Here is a 17,257-nt window from a genome sequence, read left to right as displayed (position 1 = left end):
ACTGGGTAATCAGACGGAGCACATCTAAGCCAGCACAGCGAGGAGTGTCAGCCGCGCACATAGAGGGAGGGAGCGCAGGGCAGGTGAGTGCGCGCCACCTGCTGACAGCTCATTGTTGCTGCACTTCCGCGTCTACAGCCACCTGACTGACAACCAATCGGGGGTAGAGGCCGCTTTCTGCTACAGACGTCCCTATCACACAATGGGATTTCTTAGTTTTTTATTTTTAATAAATTTGAAAAACTCTACAAAAAATGTATTTCACGTTGTCATTATGGGGTATTGTGTGTAGAATTTTGAGGGGATAAATTGAATTTATTCCATTTTGGAATAAGGCTGTAACATAACAAAATGTGGAAAAAGTGAAGCACTGTAAATACTTTCTGGATGCACTGTCTCTAAAGCAGCCAGTTTTTACCATGCACAGAAACAATATAACCCACCAAAATCTAAACTTCTTTGCACATGTGACGACTGCCCCACCTGCACTGCAACATGGTTTTGCCCAATTGCTTAATTTTTTGGTTTGCTAACAACTCTGAACAACCTCCAAAGTGCAGAGTTTGGGCAACGTAAAGGGCCCCATACACTAGTGCGATATTGTTTTTGTGCAATTGCGATGAGTTCCTGAGATGGATAGCATGAAAAATTTCAAATTGCATGTACTTTTCTTGCGATTGCACGCTCCCGTGTGTCACCCATCTAAATCACACCTATCACACGTGCTGCACGTGAGATTTATCTCAATTGCATGGAAATAGGTTTAATAATATTAGATTACCTGAGATAAATCATATGTAAAAATTAGTGATGAGCGGGTTCGGTTCCTCAGGATCCGAACGCCCCCGAACTTCACCAATTTTACACGGTTCCGAGGCAACCTCGGATCTTCCCGCCTTGCTCGGATTCTCGCGAGATTCGTATTCTATATAAGGAGCCGCGCGTCACCGCCATTTTCACTCGTGCTTTGGAGATGATAGCGAGAGGACGTGGCTGCGTTCTCTCAGTTTCTGTGTTCAGTGTGCTGCAAATGTCTGTGCTCAGTGTGCTGCAAATATCTGTGCTCAGTGTGCTGAAAATATCTACGTTCTCTGCCAGAAAAATGCTCCATATCTGTGCTGCATTGTAGTATATAGTAGGAGGACAGTGCAGAATTTTGCTGTGACCACCAGTATATATAGCAGTACGGTACAGTAGTCCACTGCTCTACCTCTGTGTCGTCAAGTATACTATGCATCCATACCTGTGCTGCATTTTAGTTGTGCACAGTATATAGTAGGAGGACAGTGCAATATTTTGCTGACCACCAGTATATATATATATATATAGCAGTACGGTACAGTAGTCCACTGCTCTACCTCTGTGTCGTCAAGTATACTATGCATCCATACCTGTGCTGCATTTAGTTGTGCGCAGTATATAGTAGGAGGGCAGTGCAGAATTTTGCTGACCACCAGTATATATATAGCAGTACGGTACAGTAGTCCACTGCTCTACCTCTGTGTCATCAAGTATACTATGCATCCATACCCGTGCTCCATTTTAGTTGTGCGCAGTATATAGTAGGAGGACAGTGCAGAATTTTGCTGACCACCAGTATATATATAGCAGTACGGTACAGTAGTCCACTGCTCTACCTCTGTGTCATCAAGTATACTATGCATACATACCCGTGCTCCATTTTAGTTGTGCGCAGTATATAATAGGAGGACAGTGCAGAATTTTGCTGACCACCAGTATATATATAGCAGTACGGTACAGTAGTCCACTGCTCTACCTCTGTGTCGTCAAGTATACTATGCATCCATACCTGTGCTGCATTTTAGTTGTGCGCAGTATATAGTAGGAGGACTGTGCAGAATTTTGCTGACCACCAGTATATATATAGCAGTACGGTACAGTAGTCCACTGCTCTACCTCTGTGTCATCAAGTATACTATGCATCCATACCTGTGCTGCATTTTAGTTGTGCGCAGTATATAGTAGGAGGACAGTGCAGAATTTTGCTGACCACCAGTATATATATATAGCAGTACGGTACAGTAGTTCACTGCTCTACCTCTGTGTCGTCAAGTATACTATGCATCCATACCTGTGCTGCATTTTAGTTGTGCGCAGTATATAGTAGGACGGTGCAGAATTTTGCTGACCACCAGTATATATATAGCAGTACGGTACAGTAGTCCACTGCTCTACCTCTGTGTCGTCAAGTATACTATGCATCCATACCTGTGCTGCATTTTAGTTGTGCGCAGTATATAGTAGTAGGACAGTGCAAAATTTTGCTGACCACCAGTATATATATAGCAGTACGGTACAGTAGTCCACTGCTCTACCTCTGTGTCATCAAGTATACTATGCATCCATACCTGTGCTGCATTTTAGTTGTGCACAGTATATAGTAGGACAGTGCAGAATTTTGCTGACCACCAGTATATATATATATATAGCAGTACGGTACAGTAGTCCACTGCTCTACCTCTGTGTCGTCAAGTATACTATGCATCCATACCTGTGCTGCATTTTAGTTTTGCGCAGTATATAGAAGGAGGACAGTGCAGAATTTTGCTGACCACCAGTATATATATAGCAGTACGGTATAGTAGTCCACTGCTCTACCTCTGTGTCGTCAAGTATACTATGCATCCATACCTGTGCTGCATTTTAGTTGTGCGCAGTATATGGTAGGAGGACAGTGCAGAATTTTTCTGACCACCAGTATATATATACCAGTACGGTACAGTAGTCCACTGCTCTACCTCTGTGTCGTCAAGTATACTATGCATCCATACCTGTGCTGCATTTTAGTTGTGCGCAGTATATAGTAGGAGGACAGTGCAGAATTTTGCTGACCACCAGTATATATATAGCAGTACGGTACAGTAGTCCACTGCTCTACCTGTGTGTCGTCAAGTATACTATGCATCCATACCTGTGCTGCATTTTAGTTGTGCGCAGTATATAGTAGGAGGACAGTGCAGAATTTTGCTGACCACCAGTATATATATAGCAGTACGGTATAGTAGTCCACTGCTCTACCTCTGTGTCATCAAGTATACTATGCATCCATACCTGTGCTGCATTTTAGTTGTGCGCAGTATATTGTAGTAGGACAGTGCAGAATTTTGCTGACCACCAGTATATATATATAGCAGTATGGTACAGTAGTCCACTGCTCTACCTCTGTGTCGTCAAGTATTCTATCCATCCATACCTGTGCTGCATTGTAGTTGTGCGCAGTATATAGTAGGATGACAGTGCAGAATTTTGCTGACCACCAGTATATATATGGTAGTACGGTACAGTAGTCCATTGCTCTACCTCTGTGTAGTCAAGTATACTACAAAAGTTCAGTAAAATGACCCTAAAATCAAAATTAAAAGCGTCTGATGAGAAGCGTAAACTTGCCAATATGCCATTTACGACACGGAGTGGCAAGGAACGGCTGAGGCCCTGGCCTATGTTCATGGCTAGTGGTTCAGATTAACATGATGATGGAAGCACTCATCCTCTCGCTAGAAAACTGCAGTGCCACTTCTAGATGGGCCAGGTGTTTGTGTCGGCCACTTGGGTCGCTTAGCTTAGCCATCCAGCGACCTTGGTGCACCTCTTTTTTTCTTTTCATCATGTGCTGTTTGGGGACTATTTTTTGAAGTGCCATCCTGTCTGACACTGCAGTGCCACTCCTAGATGGCAGTGCCACTCCTAGATGGGCCAAGTGTTTGTGTCGGCCACTTGGGTCGCTTAGCTTAGCCATCCAGCGACCTTGGTGCACCTCTTTTTTTTCTTTGCATCATGTGCTGTTTGGGGACTATTTTTTGAAGTGCCATCCTGTCTGACACTGCAGTGCCAATCCTAGATGGGCCAGGTGTTTGTGTCGGCCACTTGGGTCGCTTAGCTTAGCCATCCAGCGATCTTGGTGCTCCTCCTTTTTTCTTTGCATCATGTGCTGTTTGGGGACTATTTTTTGAAGTGCCATCCTGTCTGACACTGCAGTGCCACTCCTAGATGGGCCAAGTTTTTGTGTCGGTCACTTGGGTCGCTTAGCTTAGCCATCCAGCGACCTTGGTGCACCTCTTTTTTTCTTTGCATCATGTGCTGTTTGGGGACTATTTTTTTAAGTGCCATCCTGTCTGACACTGGAGTGCCACTCCTAGATGGGCCAGGTGTTTGTGTAGGCCACTTTGGTCGCTTAGCTTAGCCATCCAGCGACCTTGGTGCGCCTCTTTTTTTTCTTTGCATCATGTGCTGTTCGGGGACTATTTTTTGATGTGCCATCCTGTCTGACACTGCAGTGCCACTCCTAGATGGGCCAGGTGTTTGTGTCGGCCACTTGGGTCGCTTAGCTTAGCCATCCGGCGACCTTGGTGCACCTCTTTTTTTCTTTGCATCATGTGCTGTTTGGGGACTATTTTTTGAAGTGCCATTCTGTCTGACACTGCAGTACCACTCCTAGATGGGCCAGGTATTTGTGTCGGCCACTTGGGTCGCTTAGCTTAGCTTAGCCATCCAGCGACCTTGGTGCACCTCTTTTTTTCTTTGCATCATGTGCTGTTTGGGGACTATTTTTTGAAGTGCCATCCTGTTTGACACTGCAGTGCCACTTCTAGATGGGCCAGTTGTTTGTGTCGGCCACTTTGGTCGCTCAGCTTAGTCATCCAGCGACCTCGGTGCAAATTTTAGGACTAAAAATAATATTGTGAGGTGTGAGGTGTTCAGAATAGACTGGAAATGAGTGGAAATTATGGTTATTGAGGTTAATAATACTATGGGATCAAAATTACCCCCAAATTCTATTATTTAAGCTGTTTTTGAGGGTTTTTTGTAAAAAAACACCCGAATCCAAAACACACCCGAATCCGACCAAAAAATTTTCAGGGAGGTTTTGCCAAAATGCGTCCGAATCCAAAACACGGCCGCGGAACCGAATCCAAAACCGAAACACAAAACCCGAAAAATTTCCGGTGCACATCACTAGTAAAAATACACTCAAGTATGCAATCACAATTGCAGGGCTCCTGGGAAGCTCCCGGCCAGATAGCATGAAAATTGCATGGAATTCATTGCTGAGATACATCTTCTTATACCCCTTTCACACCGCAGCTTGTACCCGGTTATTTGCCGTTTTTACTGGCTTCCTAAACGGTTCGAGCTGCGATGTGAAAGGGTCACCTTCAATTTACCGTTTACAAAATACCGGTATTTTGAAACGGTAAAAAAGCAGGGTCCTACCCGTTTCAGACCCGTTTAATTGTGCAGTGTGAAAGGGTCTGAAACGGTATTTGCAAGCCCCAGAAGGTGATAGGCTGTCTCCATGTGTGATCTCACCAGGCAGAAGCAGGAAATAAACATTTAAAATGACAACCACTGTTTTGTATGGGTGAAACGGGTTCAGTGTGAAAGGTACCAAAACGGTAAATGAAATGGTAATATACTAGTTACAACATGCGATGTGAAGGGGGTTTAACTGCTCAGACCCGTTTTAAGAACCGTTTAAAGAACCATTTCAAAAGCAGGTTTTGCGATGTGAAAGCAGCATCAGTGTAGGGGGCCCTTAACCAGTCAGCATCTGCCATTTATCTAGCACGGACTGTGAGAAAACAGAAGTTGATTAGTTGCTTTGAGCAATTTCTCAATTTATCTCTCTCTAATGTTTGATACATCTCCCCCATTCTCTTTAGCATCATATGATTAGATTTGTTTCAGAAGAGTTTGGAACTTTCTCAGACTTTTTATTCTGTCAAACTGATGTTTGAACACAATTATTCTTGAACTTGCAATGTTTTGCATGTGTTGCTAGAGACAGAAAATCATTATTATTACTATCAAGTGAACAGCAGCCAACATCCACCTGTTTAATTAAGCTCCTCTAAGTACCAAGATAAACACACATTACAATTTCAATGTTATTTTTACTGGTTGAGTGAATATGATTTTGAATGACATGTCCTAATTGTTTGGTGCTTAAATTCTAAATGATCATCTAATTTCAAATGTATATTAGAAATATAGCATATACAGTATGGGAATGCACAATCACTGTGAATAGAAGACTGCTTTATACAGGTCATATGATCAGATCAGATTATGCTGTACATTATATAATCAGTTCTGATCATAGTACTCATTTGTAAATATTATGATTAGTTATTCTATCAGTCACTGACAAGCATTGCGCCCCTATATACTCCATACACTCTGCTCTAGTAATTCATATTTCGTATCAAATACTCACCCATAACTTCACGCATCACTGTATGTCCTATTTTATGTGGCATCACTCCTGAGACTTCACACACAGTTCCTCTACTTAAACACACCATAGTATCCAGAGCCGGCCTTAGCTATAGGCAGGCTAGGCATTTGCCTAGGGCATTCAAGCATGTCTAGGGGCATCCAAGCATGTCCCTGCAGCATCTCATGCTGAGAGGGACAGTCCGCAAACTAACTGTTACTTTCCAAATGTATTCAATCAGTACTTGTATACACTGCTGTTTACATTTGTCAAAAAAAAATGCACACTGTGCCTTAAACTTCCTCTGACATGCTTGAATGCCCCTGACTTGTGAGACCTCAGACAGACAGCAGAAGCCCAGTAAATGCAATTCCTGGACCTGTGACATTTTTACTGACTATATAAGGTTATTACTGGATGGCTTCTTATGATAACACATGTGTATTTTGGAAGACTGCTTCACAGAAACCTGACATCACCTATACTGCTTGTGCACATGGTGGAGGGGGACCCTGCCATCCTGTGTGTGTCCCTTATCCCTGTGCAAACCCCAGGTGTCTGCAGGGACATAACATGGGCAGTGTTCTCCCCACACTTTATTTCCTAGTCAGTCCATACCGTAAAATTCCCCTGCCATCTAGCACTGTAACGTGGTCAGTAAGTTGCGTTGTGCTATTTCTATATGAAACATCAGTGCAGCGTGACTTTTGGACACATCAGACTGGAGGGCAGAGCATTTAGCTCCCACAGTATAAAGTAAAGTGCATGCAGTTAACGGGAGTAACAGACACCAGCAAACACACTGAATAGTGAAGAGAATGGACAGTTTCTACATGTTTGATACTGATCTTTTTGTATAACCAGCAAGTGTGGCAGTATCTGTGGCAGTATATGTGTATTATGGGTATTACTAATGTGGGGCATATGTGTAAGGTGCATTACTGTGTGGCATTACTAATGTGGGGCATATGTGTAAGGTTCCTTTACTGTGTGGAATTATATGTATTATGGTCATTACTGTGTGGCATTGTGCAGAGTTGAACTGGCCCACAGGGTAACCCCCCGGTGGGCCCCACTACCTGAGCGTTGCAGGTACAGATGCAGAACTAGCGGCGGAGCTAGGGGGCACCAAACAAAATTTTGCCTAGGGCATCAAATTGGCTAGGGCCGGCTCTGATAGTATCTAATTGTTCTACAACATTAACCAGGGGCCCTGAGGGAGGGGTATGGTGGGCACTTATTACCTGAATTTAGGCTCTCTTGGGACTAGCGGGGTCACGTGAAGCATAAAAGTGGTCATGCCCCTGTGTTTGGCCACACTCTTTCTAGAACATGGGCCTGCTTTCTGTCTGAGTGGTGCTGACATTAACCATTGCAGTAATGTGTTAACTCTGGTATACTCTTCGCAACTCTTTCATTCACTAATTCACATAATTACACAAAGGCATAATCTTGCAATTAAAGAAGATACAAATGACCATATATAGTATTATCATTGTTGGTGAAGTATTGTAATAATCGCTATTTGTGGTTGTGATGTGCATATTCCCACTAGTTATTGAACACTGCAGATTTTTCTGCGCACGTCTAGTGGTTTCCGGAAAACGTGCAATGTTGGTCGTAAGGTGCAGTCAGAGCTATGGCACCTTACAGCCATTGCCACTAATTGAATACCCCCTAACAATAGTGTTACGTCTTCTAATCACAAGTAATAAAAAAAAGTGCAATAAAATGTTAATACAGAAAATGGAACCTAAAATGCCATAAATGAGCAAGGAATACACATTTCTAAAAAAAAAGCACTGATAAATATTTAGGAAAATTGTTCCTGGGAAGAAAGTGCAGCTAATCAAATGGTTATTTTTAGTTTCAGCCTTAAACTAGATAAATCACAAGTAAAATCTCACTGGTTACTTTGGGGAGCATCGCATCAGGGCCATCACATTACAGTATACAAGATATGGATATCTCTTAACAATTCTAGGTAGATGGTGGCAGATCAAACTAGGGTCATACCCAAGACTCAAATTAAAAATTACATTTGTATCTCTTTACCTACCCTTTAAAAAACAATTTGAAGCAACAGTAAGATCATTTATCTGTGAATTATGCTGCACACAAGTGAAACGGATTAAGGAGCCTATTGTTGATCCTTTATAGGCCTGTTACATTGACTGGATTAAGGAGCCTCTTGTTTATCCTTTATAGTCATGTTACATTGACAGGATTAAGAGGCCTCTTGTTGATCCTTTATAGGCATGTTACATTGACAGGATTAAGCGGCCTGTTTTTGTTCCTTTATAAGAAAATTACATGTGGAAATACTACTGTAGTTTCCGCATGTTTTTTTGTAACTCACCCATTTATTACTAGGGACCCGATTTGGCTGCCTAGTATTTAGCAAACTCCAAAAACTCTCAGTTTTTGGAGTTTGGTTGCGGGAACCAATGCCATCTTAAGATATTGTTGATTCTCAGAGCTCTGCTGTTTCTTATGGGAAGGAAGTTGCAAAGAGAGATCCGAGTTGATCCATCTTTAGATGCTTTTTCGGAGCAACTGTTCCTGCACAGGAGCAATACTGAATTGCTGCAGCAGTGAAGTATCCTCCGCTGCATACTTTAATACTCAACCCTTTTGTGTATAGAGCCAACTACAGTAGACAACTGTTTTGAAGTCATTTTCTCCTATAGAAACTGTCTTTTGAAGTCACAAGGGCATTGTGCCCTCTTTTTAGGACCTCTACCATACTTAGAAGGTATATCAAGGAAATGTAGGGGTGGGATTTGCAACCTCCCCCCTCTCTGTCTGTTTGTCTGTGACCCCTCGCCCTTTCCAGGACCTGATACATAATTATCTCCAGGAATGATCGAGCAACTACTATTGTTTGTCTGCTTGTGTGCGAGAGGCATTGAATAGAAGCAGTATTTAGAAGGCATGCTGTTCCTTGTAGTGCTAATGGGAGATCCTGGGGGTGGCTCCTGGGTAGGTTAGCTCTCTGTCTGGATGTGTTTTAGTAATAGCCTTTATCATGAGGCCTACTGTGACAAATTACATGGCCCTATGTGGGCACTGCTATCATGTAGTGTTAGGACTGCTGTCATCGGAGAAGCCTTGAAAGTGTCTCAGCAGCTTAAACATGTGTTTGCAAACATGTATAAACTAATTCTCTGAATTTCTATTACCAGATAGGTTCAGGTATGGTTACAGGTAATTTTTTTAGTGTGCTGAAGGGAAATGTAGGGGTGGGATTTGCAACCTCCCCCTCTCTGTTTGTCTGTGACCCCTCCCCCTTTCTAGCACCTGATACATAATTATCTCCAGGAATGATCGAGCAGCTACTATTGTTTGTCTGCTCGTGTCATAGGCACCCCAGGAAATTGGGTTCAGTGTGGAAAATCACTGACCAAAGCTTATGGATGCAAAACATGATAACCAATGTTGCTTGTACACATAATTACTGTAAGTATATCTAAGTGCAGTGTCACCAAGCATTAAGGGGCAGATGTATTAAGCCTGGAGAAGTGATAAAGTGGAAGGTGATAACACACCAGCCAATCAGCTACTAAATGCCAAGTTACAGGCTTGGTCTGAAAAATGTCAGGAGCTGACTGGCTGGTGCATTATCACTTTCCACTTTATAAGTTCTCCAGGCTTAATACATCTTAATTCAAGTTTATGAAAAAGTCAGAAGTACTGTAACTGAAAATATTTGTGTTAGGGCATATTTGTTTCTAGATGAATATATCTACTGTATAGACATAATAAATGTATTGCCTTTAACTTAGAGGATTTCTTGTTTCTGGAACAAAAATACAGTAAGCAACATGATAAGAACAAATTGGAGCCATGCCAGACAATTTTTTTCATTTTAGCTTATTTTTATTTTTTGCAAAACAAACCTTTCACGGTTTAAACACTGTTCCATGATAATAGGGCATTTTTTTATGTTGGAGATGCATGTTGTCCACTCAAGTGGACACATGTATAACATCTTTAGTTTTATAGATTAAAAAAACCCTCAAACTTTTTTGTGTTAAATTTACACCCTGAAGACTTATAAAAACATCTGAAAAAAATATTGCATTACGTTATCATAATTCATACATAAAAGGGTTAATCATTGGTGCCCCCAATGATAATTAGGCCAAAAAGTGTCCATAATGGTGTAGATCTTGCTTTTGGGCACCTGGACCAAATCTCTTTCAGTTTCTGTGAGGTTTTTGGAGTTTTCTTGCGGGAACTAATGCTATCTTCAGATGGTGTTGAGTCCCAGAGCCCAGCATCTTCCTATGAGAAGAAGGTCCAGGGGTTGCGAATAGGGATCTGAGTGAATCTGTCTTCCATACACATGTGTGAATTCAGTTGGCCAGGTCAGCAGGAGTAATTATCAATCCTACTTATGTAGCAGTGTTAGTGATTGCGGGAACAGCTGCTTTTCAGAGCATCTGTTCTTACACCGGACCAATACAGAATTGATCCAGTAGTAAAGGATCCACTGCTGCAACTCTCAGCTAGATGGATATGTAAATATTAGGGTTCACAATGATGAATAGGCCCCTAAATCTCCAAAATGGAGTAAATCTAGCTTTTGGGCAAATGGGCTATAATAATAAAGGGGTGCTGTCCTGTGAAATGGAGAACAAAAATTTGGAGGAAAAAATAGTGAAAGATCAGGAACCACTTTCAGTTCCTAGTACTAGTGCTGAAGCTGCTGTTGCCACCAGTCATGACATTGATGATGCAATTCCATCAATGTTGTCTGCTAAGGCCGATGCCCAATGTCATAGAGGGCATGTAAAATCCTAGAAGCAAAAATTAAGAACCAAAACAAAAAAGAAATTATATGATAAGAAATGTAAAATTGGCAATATGGCATTCACGACACGAAGTGGCAAGGAAAGGCTAAGGCCTTGGCCTATGTTCATGTCTGGTGGTTCAGCTTCTCGTGAAGCTGGAAGCCCTCCTCCGTCTTGAAAAAATGTAAGAAATAAAACTTGTTAAAGCACATGAACAAACAACTGTGCATTCAGAGATATCACAAATCCCCAAGAAGAGTCCAAGTGTGTCCGCGGTTGCGATGTCTAGGCCTGACCTTCCCAATACTGTATGGGCAGAGGAGGCTCCTATTACCATTTGCACGCCGTCTCTAAGTGCTGGGAGGAGCACCACCAGTCCAGTTGCTGATATTGAGATTGAGGATGTCACTGTAGAAGTACACCAGGATGAGGAGGATATTGGTGTAGCTGAGGAGGAAATTGACGATGAGGATTCTGATGGTGATGTAATTTGTTTGAATAAGGCACCAGTGGAGACAGTTGTTGGCCATGGGATGAAAAAGCCCATTGTCATGCCTGGGCAAAATGGCAAAAAAATCAACCTCTTCAGTGTGGAATTATTTGTCTGTGAGGATGTAAACATTGAAGGGTGTGAGGAATCGTACGGTGAGGATGACATCTTGCCTCTGTAGAGCCAGTCTGTGGAGAGATTAATTGCTTATTTTTTTGGTGGGGGCCCAAACAAAGCAATCATTTCAGCCACAGTCATAGTCAATGAAATGATTGGTTTGTTAAAGTGTACATGTCCTGTTTATCAGTGATGTGCGGTGGGGTGAGGCAGGTGAGGCAAAGCCTTTCCTATGATAGTAATTGTTGTGCCAGAGTTTTGACTGTATAAAGTATAGGAAAACAAAACAATAATTTGTTTGAAATATCTTCTTTGCATTATTCTAATCATTTTTATAGTCAAAACTCTGGAGTAAAAAGTATGTCAGGTGAGGCACTTCCTACCTTTTCCGCACATCTCGGATCAAAACTCACCAAATTTCCAGGGGTTTATACTGCTGCACATGTATGTACAGATGTACCCTTTGGCTCATATATTGCATGTAGATCTGGCTCTCGTGAAAGCCAGTACCTCCTGAGCCATTTAGCTCACTGAATGTCCCTGTTGTTTATACAACATAAGGGTGGGTTGGAGGGCCCAAGGACAATTCCATCTTGCACATCTTTTCTTTGTCTGCCACATCATTCCAGGGGTACTGCCATATATAGGGTGCTGCTCCTCTGCCCTAACAGTCCAGGGGTGCTGCCCCACTGTTGTGCTGTGCTGTGCTGTGTAATTCTCCAGGGGTGCTGCCTATGCTGTATAAGTCCAGGGGTGTTGCCTATCTGTTGTATAAGCCCAAAGGTGGTGCATTATAATTCCAGGGGTGCTGCTGTACTTGATCCTAGGTTTAACACCGAGCAAGCTGTCATTGGCCACTGCTTACTGGTCAGCTCAGAGCCCCTACAGATTCCCGGCACGTTCTCGCACTCGGACTCCTCACGAACACGGGCGCAATGGTAAGAACTCAGTTATCCACAAGACTGCCTACAGAGATACGGTACGCCGGTCTCTGTCACTTGCATTAAAAATTTAAGGGCTCATTGATTTTAGCATCTCCAGGATTAAGGACAGTACACGTTTACTGCAAAAGGGCACCTTGACCCAGAGGAGGCTAAAAGAACTGTATGAACTTTGCTTTTTGAAAAAGGACGATATAGGGTTCATATAAGGAGACACAGCCTTATCTGATTGGCATATAATAAATTAGTTGTTAGTCCAATACATTCATTTATCTGACCTTTATTAACAAAAGCACACAGAGTAATTACAGGCCACTACTAGCAAATCAAGACGGGGTTTTGAGCGCGGTTAGGTACTACATTGTATTTTGCATTGTGTATCCTTATTTCTAAAAACAAAAATAAGGCATCTGCCACAAAATATGTAAATAAAAATGCATTCAAAAAATGGAAAAAAGAAACCCACAAGATTTTCACAAAATACAGTAAGTCTCCAGACTCCGTGGAGGGGAAAATATCCAATCTTGATCCTGTGGTATACACAAGTTTATTTGTATCCCGGCATTAAATCCAAGATTGTCTTAATCCCTGAAAATGGAGAAGTGGGTACAAATTTGGAAGCTTTGGACCCTAGGTTTTCAGTTTGTCCAGTAATGTGGTAATTATATATTTGCTTGGTTAAAGTCTTTTCAGTTCCACACCAATATAGGAGTGGAGGTGAAAGCCTGTGTGTTGTTCCTGATTGCGTGTGCCTCTAATTTTTAACCACCATCTTGACACAGGTGATAATTCAGAATTGATCGTAGATGTGCTAGATTCAGTCATTTACTCTGACATGCCTGGGGACCTCCAGCACAGGGCTAGTCCGCCCTGCATGTCAGGCCCTAACCCCCAACCCCCCCCCACACACACACACAGGTACAAAATCATTGCACGACGGCGATGCTTTTTTACCTGGCGAGTAGCTCCCTACCTGCTCAGCTCCTGTGCGCTGGCATGGAGCTACCCACTGCGTTCCGGGTCACAGCGGCTGCGTCTGAAGTCATGCATCCGCCGAGTCCCGTCCCCTCAATGGTCCGGACATGCCTCCGTTGTCTGGACCATGCTCCACCAGTGGCGTTCTAATGCTGTTGGCACACCCCCTCCTGCCCCGCGACTGCCTCTGCCTGTAAATCAGGCAGCGGTGATCTCACTGGCTGCACATGCGCAGTTTGCCTGCCGCGCGTGCGCACTGTGCATAGTAATTCAGACTGCGATCGCTGCCATTACAGCAATGCAGTCTGAATTACCCCCCACTGTCTTCTTCCTCTTGCCTCTTCTCATAATGTGAAAAGTAATCAAATATGGAGGTGGTATGTTTGTAGCTAGCTATGATTCTGAGAACTTGGCAAGCTTTGTCACTGAAATGATGGGTTTATTAAACTGTGCATGCCCTGTTTAAACAACATAAGGGTGGGAGGTTCCATCTTGTACCTCTTTTTTTCTTTGCATTATGTGCTCTTTGGGGCCTAGTTTTTAAAACTGCCATCCTGTCTGCCACTGCAGTGCCATTCCTAGATGGGCCAGGTGTTTGTGCCGCCCACTTGTGTCGCTTAGCTTAGTCATCCAGCTACCTCGGTGCAACCTTTTGGCCTCAAAACAATATTGTGAGGTGTGAGGTGTTCAGAATAGACTGGAAATTAGTGGAAATTACTGTAGGATCAAAAATACCCCCAAATTCTGTGATTTTAGCTGTTTTTATGTTTTTAAAAAACAATCCATATCCAAAACCAAAACACAAAACCCGAAAAGTGTCTGGCGCACATCTCTAATATAAACCAATATGAACAAGCAGCACTCGAAGACGAAGTTATAAAATCAATGTATTACAACAAATAAGTGCATAACATTACAATGTTTTGCTGCACAACTGTCCCTTTGTCAAGGTGTGCCCAGAAACATTTGCATTTCATGTGTTTTAATACATTGTCTTTATAAATCAGTCTCCGAGTGCTGCTGCTTGTTTGTATTGGTTTCTACTGGATTTATGCCAAAGGGCACCGCAGCAGATAACATTCTACAGGAGAGTGGTGAGGTGTATGAGGTCATGCTGTGATGTCATAATGGCAACTGCCCAGGGGCAGATCCAGAAGAAAATGAAAGGGGGGCACCATGATAGGGGAACGGTAATAGTTATATTTACAGGCACCTAAGGCACGCGTGCTCCCAGATAAGGGGTGTGGTATCACAGGGGGCGTGGCCTCACAGAATACACCATCAGGTAATGATTGGCTGTAGGAGCGCATCCTGGTTTATTGCCAATGTTTCGCCCTGATGAAAAGGCTGATTGGGCCTTGAAATGGGATCAGTACGAAATCCCGCCGGGAATACCAACACCGGGATCCCGACTGGCACAATCCCGACAGGGGGACGAGTGCAACGCAGCCCCTTGCGGGCACGGTGCCTCGCTACGCTCGGCACACTAATTTATTCTCCCTCTGTGGGTGTCGTGGACACCCACAGAGGGAGAATATGTCGGGATTGTGCCGGTCGGGATCCCGGTGTCGGTATTTCGACTGCCGGGATTCCGTCCGGCGGGATCTTAACCGCATCCCCTTGAAATGTTGGTTACCTGTTCCATTAGTTATGGGAGTCTGGAAGGCACCCCAGCACAATATAATTATTAAAGTTTTTAGTTGGTGGTGGCAGGTGCAGCATACCTTGTTTTGGGCACTGCACTGAGACTCAGACTGCAGAACATGAACTGCCCATCTTTCATTAGCAGAAGCAGCCAACTGGATCTCCAACAAGCAGCATAAGACATCAGCAGGACAGCCCTGTCACAATCACACGGGCCGCCTTCTCAAAGCTGAGGCTGAGTTTGACTGCACCTAGCATGGTAGTAAAGGAAGGAGGAAGCGCTGGGAAACTGTGCAGTGCAGTGAGGGCTGATGAACCCGTCTGTGCCGTCATAAGTAACAGTCTTACTCGATGCTGGCATTTGAACCCCGCACCTCGGCTGGACTCTGGCCGGCTGGCAGTGGGGGAGGTAGGTTGCGGTGTGAGCTCCAGCCTCCCCATTGGTTACCACACGGACTTGCTGTTAGAGCCGCGATGGGTCCTAGTGCCTGCCGGCTCTTTTATCAAATCTGACTGACGGAAATAGCAGTAGTGCTGCTGCTGTTCTCCTTTTGAAAAAAAGAAGAAGTCAGAAATGACAGGGGGGACACGGGCCCAAGTGCCCCCCACCTGGATCCGCCTATGCAACTGCCTATATCAGGGCTGTGCTCTTGCTGTCTCTTGCATATGCCTCCTGAGGCCTGGGATGGCATAGCACAGTGGCAGAAGGTTAGTGACTGGATAAAGATATGGGCAGCTTAGTTCGAAGCATCTGCAGACTTTTAGCATGACTACTATAATATATGACTTATTACCTTTGGGATAGCATAGTATTGGATAAAAATTAAATCTCACACCTACTGGGACAGTGCTGTTACTTAACAACCACAAGCAGCTGCAAATAGGTAATTGGAGATATTTGAAGAGCGTTGTCTAGATGGGCCTATAATGTCCCTAATTAAAATCCTTTATGTGTGGCTGCACCTTTGAAATCTCCTTGGAGTTGTTTGGTGAGCCTATAATGTTGCAAGGTAAATCCTTTACTCTCTCTCTCTCTCTCTCTCTGCCTGCCTAAATTCCAGTGTGTCAGTTTTGCAGGCTGTTCCAGTTTTATTAATTTGCAGTGGTGTAAGAGAATTATATTGTGCTTTAGTGAAGATTTACTTTTGTTTTTATCCAAAACTATATACAGATGTAGCCACGCTGATCATGGCTACATCTGAGGTAAATGTGCACCCTCAATGCAGCTATGCGCACCTGCGGCTAGACGCACCAAGCTGCGGCATTTGCCACTCCCATTCATGCAAAATGGGCGCATAAACATCTTAGACGTCCAGACGTACACAATGCGGTTGCGCCTATTAAGGCGCAATCGCGGTATGATGTAGCCACGATGAGATTGGCTACATTTGTACAGTTGTAACTCCCTGGTAGCATCAGAGACTCTCTCACCATCGACTGTAGGTGCTTTCTTCACTGGCCGGGTAAAAGGTCAAAATAGCAGATTTTAGGTGACACAAGAGGTGACTGGGTTATCCAGGGTTAGTGGGTGGGCAGGCGGTCTGGCCAAACTCTGCATAGTCTCTTAATGCCTAGAGGGACGGGTAGTCCTTCAGCCATGGGTCCCCAGAGGTTTCCTCCACAAGGGGATTTTTCCTCTCTCTGAGTACTGAAGGATGACTCTTCATGAGTCATCAGGCTTCTGCCATCTTGTTCCTCTTATAGGACAAGTTTGTAAGATTTCTGGACCAATCTTAGTCCGAAATTCCCTATTTTATAAAGTAGACTAAATAATAATAATTACAGAAGAAGAAGAAAAGAAGAAGAAGACGACTATATGTTACTTAAAATAAAAAGACATTTACTTTTTAAATATTTTTTGCTTAAAGTTGCCTTTATTTTTTATTAATAAATCCTCTCAAAAGGTGAAGAAATAAAACATATTTGGGGAGGCAAAAATATTAGGAGAGTTCAGAACGATGCATTGTTTATTCTACACAAGAGAGTACCAGACGAGGCAGCCATGTTGGACCCGCTACATAGGTTACACCAGGGGTAGCCAACCCTGGTCCTCGAGAGC

This window comes from Pseudophryne corroboree, chromosome 5 (assembly GCF_028390025.1).
Source record: "Pseudophryne corroboree isolate aPseCor3 chromosome 5, aPseCor3.hap2, whole genome shotgun sequence".
In the NCBI taxonomy this organism is placed as follows: Eukaryota; Metazoa; Chordata; class Amphibia; order Anura; family Myobatrachidae; genus Pseudophryne; species Pseudophryne corroboree.
Note: the sequence above shows the minus strand (reverse complement) of the source record.